The following is a 6,675-nucleotide window of genomic DNA, read 5'->3' on the forward strand; positions in this document are numbered from 1 at the left end:
CTTCTGTCCTCCCTTTTGTCAGTCCTGCCTTTCTTGTTTTTTTTCCACTTTCACTTCCTGGTTCCCTGAAGGAAAAGATAACATTCTATATCCAACTGAATATGTATTTTAATCCCTCTTTGAGCCAAATCTGTGGAGAGTAAGGTCCAAACAATTTTCACAGTCTTCCTACTTTCCCTCTATTATAATAGATCTTTTTCACCTCTTGATGTGATGTAATTTACTCTATTCTGATCCTCCATTACTCTTCTCCTAGTACAATCCTTTTTTTTACCCATTTCATACACACATCCATGTGTATGTATGTGTACATGTGTGTATACATACATACACACATTCATATAGGCCAATAGGCATGTACATATCCATACATGTATGCACATACATATACACACACGTGTGTGTATGTGTGTGTGATCATATCAAATTCAAATTATACTCACGTCCTCTATCTATGTGTATCTCTTTTAACTGCCCTGATAGAGATATGTTTCTCAAGAGTTACAAGTATCATGTTCCCATCTAGGGATGTAAATGGTTTAATCTAACTGAAGAGAATTTTTTTTCCTTTTTAACTTTTTATGATCCTCTTCAGTCTTATATTAGAAGATTGTATTTTATGCTCAGCTCTTGTCTTCTCATCAGAAAAGTTTGAAGGTCCCCTATTCCATTGAATATCCATCTTTTCCCCTGAATGATTATATTTAGTTTTACTGGGTAGTTGATTCTTGATTGTAATACAAGTTCCTTTGTCTTCTGGAATATCTTATCCTAAACACTCTGATTCTTCAATGTAGAAGCTGCTAAGTCCCATGTAATACTGACTGTGACTCTATGATGTTTGAATTCTTTCTTTCTGTCTGCTTGCAGTATTTTCTCTTTTATCTGATCATTCTGGAATTTTTCTACTATATTCTTTGGAATTTTATTTTTGGGATCTCTTTCAGGAGGTGATTCTTTCTGTGACTATTATACCCTCTCATTCTAGGATATCAGGGAAGTTTTTCTTGGTAAATTCTTGAAAGATGTGGATCAGGCTCTTTGTTTGACCATGGCCTTCAGTTAGTCTGATAATACTTAAATTTTGTCTCCTGGGTCTGTTTTCCAGTTCATTGTTCCTTGTTGTTTTCCAAAAAGATTCTTATGTTTTCTTCTATTTTTTTCATTCTTTTCATTTTATTTGATTAATTCTTGATGTCTCATAGAATCATTAGCCTCCACATTCCTTATTCTAATTTTTAATGAATAATTTTCTCCTGTTAGGTTTTCTACCTCCTTTTCCATTTGGTCAGTTCAACATCTTAAAGCATTTCTTTTCTTCAATCAGTTTTCATTCTTGTTTTCCCAAACTGTTGACTCTTTTTTTTCATTATTTTCCTGCCCAACTTTCATTTCTTTTCCCATTTTTTTCTTCTACCTCTCTTATTTTATTTTTAAAATCCTTCTTTTGAATTTTTCTAAGAGGACTTTTTGGCTTGAGACCAATTCATATTCCCCTTTAAAACTTCACATGTAGGCACTTTGACTTTGTTCTGCTCTTCTGAATTTGTGTTTTGATCTTGCCCATAGCAGTAGTAGTTTTCTGTTTCTTAATCGTTTTCAGCCTGTTTAGTGACTTTTAAAGATGACCTCTGCTAAGTGCATGGGGGCACTGTCCCAACCTTCTTATCCTGGGTCCAGGGGACTGGTCATTGACTTTCCACACTGGGTCTCCAGGTGCCTGCAATTTCTTCACTGTGAGGTGATGGCCTTCTCTACTCATACCTATTGTGCTGGATTCTGAGGCTCACAATTTACTTTCTGCAGTGGGGCTCCAGGCCGAACAGCTGGTCTACTAACCCAGGACAAAGAGGCCTTAATTGCCAATCTGTGCTACAGCTGAGAGACTCCCATTGACTTGGCAGGACATTGTCCCTTCTAGGCTGTGCTTCCCTTTTAGCTAAGTAAGACCGATCTTTCCTGAAGTCGTTCTAAGTTATCTTAAGCTGGGAAATTGTGTTACTGTCCTTTTGGGGCTCTGTTGCTCTAGAATCCATTTAGAGGCTTGATAGAATGATGTTTCTGAGGAAAATTGGGGGTCCTATGGAAACTTCCTGGCTTCTCTCCATTTTCCCTAGACATGTCTTTTCATTTTTATTTTTTTAAAACATGTGCTTTTAAAACTTTGCGTTCAAAAATTTTTCTCCTTCTTCCCTCCTCACCCACCCTCAATGGGAAGATAAGCAATTCAATATAGGTTGTACATTTGTAGTTATACAAAACATTTCCATAGTAGTTGTATTGTGAAAGACTAACTATATTTCCCTCCATTCTATCTTGCCCCCCCCCCAATTATTCTATTTTCTCCTGTGACCCTATCCCTTTTCCAAAGTGTTTGCTTTTAACTACCCTCTCCCCCAAACTCCCTTCTATCATTCCCCCTCATTCCATTGCCCCTACTTTCCTGTAGGGTAAGATGCCCAGTTGAGTGTGTATGTTATTCCCTCCTTAAGCAAATTCAGTGAGTGTAAGGTTGTTGCATTCCCTTTCATCTTCCTGCTCTTTGCCTCCAAAAAGCTCAACTTTGACAAGTTCCTTATCATTTCTTTTTCCTGTTTACCTTCTTATGCTTCTCTTTTTGTTCTCGTATTTGAAAGTCAAATTTTCTGTTGATTTCTGTTTTTTTCATCAAGAATGCCCGAAAGTCTTCCATTTCATCACATGGCCATATTTTCCCTGAAGCATTATACTCAGTCTTGCTGGGTATATGATTATTTGTTTTAATCCTAGCTCCTTTGGCATCCAGTATATCATATCCCAGGCCCTTTGATCCCTTAATGTAGAAGCTGCTAGATCTTGTGTTATCCTGATTGTGTTTCCACAATAGTAAAATTGTTTGCTCCTTTCTGGCTGATTGCATTATTTTCTCCTTGACTTGGTAATTCTGGAATTTGCCTATGATATGCCTAGGATTTTTCTTTTTGGGATATTTTTTAAGAGATGATCAGGATCAGAGAATATCAGGGCAATTTTCCTTGAGAATTTCTTGAAGGATGATTTCTAGATTCTTTTTTTGATTATGTCCTTCATGTATTCCAATATTTTTAAAAATTATCTCTCCTGTATCTATTTTCCAGGTCAATAGTTTTTCTAGTGAGATATTTCACATTGCCTTCTATTTTTTTTTTCATTTGTTTGAATCTGTTTTATACTATCTTGTTTTCTCATAAAGTCATTAGCTTCCATTTGGTCCAATCTAATTTTGAAAAAAAAAATTATTCTCTTCAGTGAGTTTTTGAAATTCCCTTTCCATCTGGCAAATTTGAGTTTGGGGCCTCTTTTGCCATTTGAGTTAGTCAATTTTTTTAAGGTGATGTTTTCTTCAGTCAGGTTGTTGACTTGCTTTTCATGATTTTCTTGCATCATTCTCATTTCTCTTCCAAGTTTTTCCTCTGCTTCTCTTACTTGATTTTAAAAATCCTCCTTGAGTTCCTCCATAGCCTCTAACTAGTTCATATTTTTTTGGAAGCTTTTGATGCAGGAGTTCTGACTTCATTGTCTTCCCCCCATTCCATCCTTTGATCCTTTTTGTCCCCAGAAAAGGATTCTATGGTCTATTTGTGCTTCCTCTGCTTGCTCATATTGCCAGCCAATTATTTGCCTTTTGAGCTTTTTGCCAAGGTAGAACTCTGCTTCCTTGTCGCAAAGAGCTATGTCCCAAATTGCTGGGGTTTTCACAGCTGCCAGAGCTATTAGGAGGGCACCTTCTCTGAAGCCCCCACAACCTCTGACACACTGATCACACACCCCAAGACTACCACCCAAGACCATGATCCAGATCCAAGCAGGTCAAAGCTAAAGCATTACTTTCTGAAGGGTCACTTAGTCCCCCTTTTATCTGCATTCTAGGAGCTCCAGAAAGCAGCCACGTGGCAGCAGCTGCAGCTGCCATGCTTCCACCACCTCTTTCCCTGGGGGCAGGTGCCTGACAACCCCCCTCCCTTTTCTGTCTGCCAGTTCCAACAGAGTTCCACACTGACCTTGTAATTTGTCTTTCATGTTTATGGGCTGAGGACTCTGAAAACCACCACAGCTGCCAGTGATTCACTCTCCTGAAGTCTGCTCTTGCCACCCTGTGATAGTAATGGCAATTAAAGATTCCCCTGTATTGGCTTGGTTTTCAAACTGATTGTGTTAAAACCCAGAGTTTGTTAATCCCACCTGTGGGATGGGCTTGTTGATGTGAAAAGAAAGTCCTGAACTGGGAGGAGCTGGGGAGGTAGATTTGGAGAGACACTAGAGAGAGGCGGAAGATCTTTTTGGAAGCAGCACCTCGTGGAGAGAGAGAGAGACTAAGAGAATTGCTGGTGGCCACTTTGAATTGCCCTGGACTTTTGAGACCTGCCCCCCTGAGCTGCCAAGGACTGAGGAGACATGGCTGTTTTGCTGGGACTTTGTCTGTTTTGATGTTGTTTTGCCAGATTTGTCCACTGGTGAAAGACAGTCCTTTTTTTGAAGAAGTCCTGGAACCTGGCTGTTCGCTAAGAAGCCCTGAGACTGTCCTGCAGACAGAGAGTGAATACTGTCCACTGGTGAGGGACAGTGCTGTTGTTGCAGGGGTCTGGAGACTGTCCTGCAGACAGAATGAATACTGTCCACTTGTGAAGGACAGTGCTGTTGTTGCAGGGGTCTGGGAGCCTTTCTGTTGGTTCAGAAGCCCTGAAGAAGGATTTTCTTGTTGTATGTTTACAGAAATCCTGGGATAGGGCTTTGCTAATGTGTTCAGGGGTTCTAGGACTGTTCTACAGACAGAGGATAAATTCATGAAGGGACTGGCAATGTATCTTATGGCCTCGCTAAGCCTTGTCTCCCCAGGAACTAAGATTGCTGAGAGCTTGCCTCGTGTCAAGATGAAGAAAAGACCTCCATTTGGGTATTAAGTGCTGTGTTTAAACTTGATGTAACTCTGGGGTAGATTCAATTGTGATCCAGGGGTGGGGAACTTTTGACCTTATGTTTGGAAACTAATCTCCATTTGAGAAGAGGGGCTTTGTGGTGGACTTAATGAAGGTATAGCCTAGGGGTGGAGTAGTATTTAGAACAGAGACTTTGTAATTGATTGAATGATTGGAAGGTCCTGGGGTGGGGTAGTCCTTGGAGATTAATCACATTTAGTAAATGCTGTATTTTGAATGATGTCATGTTTTGATCTTCTCTGTTCTGGGTTTGTTACTGAATAAAATGGAGAGCACCTATGCTGGTATTCTGAACCTTGGGAAGTTGCCTTCTTTTGGCATTACATTACACACCCCTGCTTGGAGCCACCATGGGGCCAGAACTCTGCAGCTTAGGCAGGACAGCGCTCAGCTCTAGCTCCAAGTGATAGACCCTTCCTGTTGTCCTGCTGGGCTTCCTTCAGTAGGAGATCTATTTCTCTCAGTCACTTTGTGGGTTCTGTACCTCCAACCTTTGTTTAGAGTCATTTTTTAGCATGTATTGGAAGTGATTGGAGTGGGAGCTCAGACCAAGTTTGTGCTTCTACTCTACCATCTTGACTCAGCTCCTAGTCATCAGTTTTAAAATTAAAGACATGGAGGGATGTGGGTAGGGCCAAGATGGTGGAGTAAAAGCAGCTACTTGCTTGAAATCACCCCCAAACCATTCCAAATACCTGCGAAATGACTCTAAACAATTTCTAGAGTTATTGAACCCACTAAATGATATAGTGAAAAACATCTCCAGCCCAAGACATCCTGGGAGCTCTACAGGAAGGGTCTATTCCACCAGGCTAGAAGTGGAACACAGTTCAGTGTCCACCACACTGGCATGAACAGAGCAAGAACAGGCCTCAGGGGACTGAATAACTGGCAGCTGTGGCACTTTACAGAATTCACAACCCACAAATTCCAAAGACAGCATAGGTCAGTGAGAAAATTCTGTAGGACCTGGGTGAAAGAGCAATGTGGTTTGGTGGCAGAGGTGGTAGCAATTGCAGTAACAGCAGCAGCAGAGGCTGCTTCCAGAGCTCCCAGACCACAGAAGGTGGGGAAATCAAGAAGCAGTACAGAGAGCAATTACAAGGATCTCTTTGCTGATGCTGAGACAGTTTTTTTCTTTCTTTACCCTACTTGGATCTGGGTCATGGTACAGGGTGGCAGTCCTGGGGTGAGGAGGAGTGTTGCTGTGTTGGAAGTTGTGACTGTGTTGGAGAGGGAATCTTCCTCACAGTTCCAAGGCAGGAAAGAGTGTTTGGGGTCACTCACAGAATACAGCACAAGCTAGGAGAGGAGTAATCACCTCTTTTTGAACATGCCACCTTGGAAGAGCTGAAAATTTATAGGTTCCTAGAAGTGTCTCTGAAAACAGCTATAAAAACCTCTGAAGCCTGGTACAGCACACCCATCCCCACTCCTACCACCCCTGGAAGCAGAGTTTTCTACCTTGACAAAGACTTAGAAAGTCAAGTGTTTGGTTGGGAAACTGAGCAAAGAGTGTAAAAAAAATTAGACTATAGGATCTTACTTTGGTGATAAAGAAGATGAAATCATACAACCAGAAGTAAACAAAGTCAAAGTTCCTACATCAAAGCCTCTAAGTAAAACACGAATTGGTCACAGGCTGTGGGAGACCTCACAAAGGATTTTGAAAATCAAGTAAGAGAAGTACAGAAAAATTTTCAAAAATAAGTCAGAGTGA

The sequence above is a fragment of the Petaurus breviceps genome, unplaced genomic scaffold (genome assembly GCF_028583685.1).
Source record: "Petaurus breviceps papuanus isolate PSGF00001 unplaced genomic scaffold, PetGlider_PUasm1.0 42, whole genome shotgun sequence".
NCBI classification, from domain to species: Eukaryota; Metazoa; Chordata; class Mammalia; order Diprotodontia; family Petauridae; genus Petaurus; species Petaurus breviceps.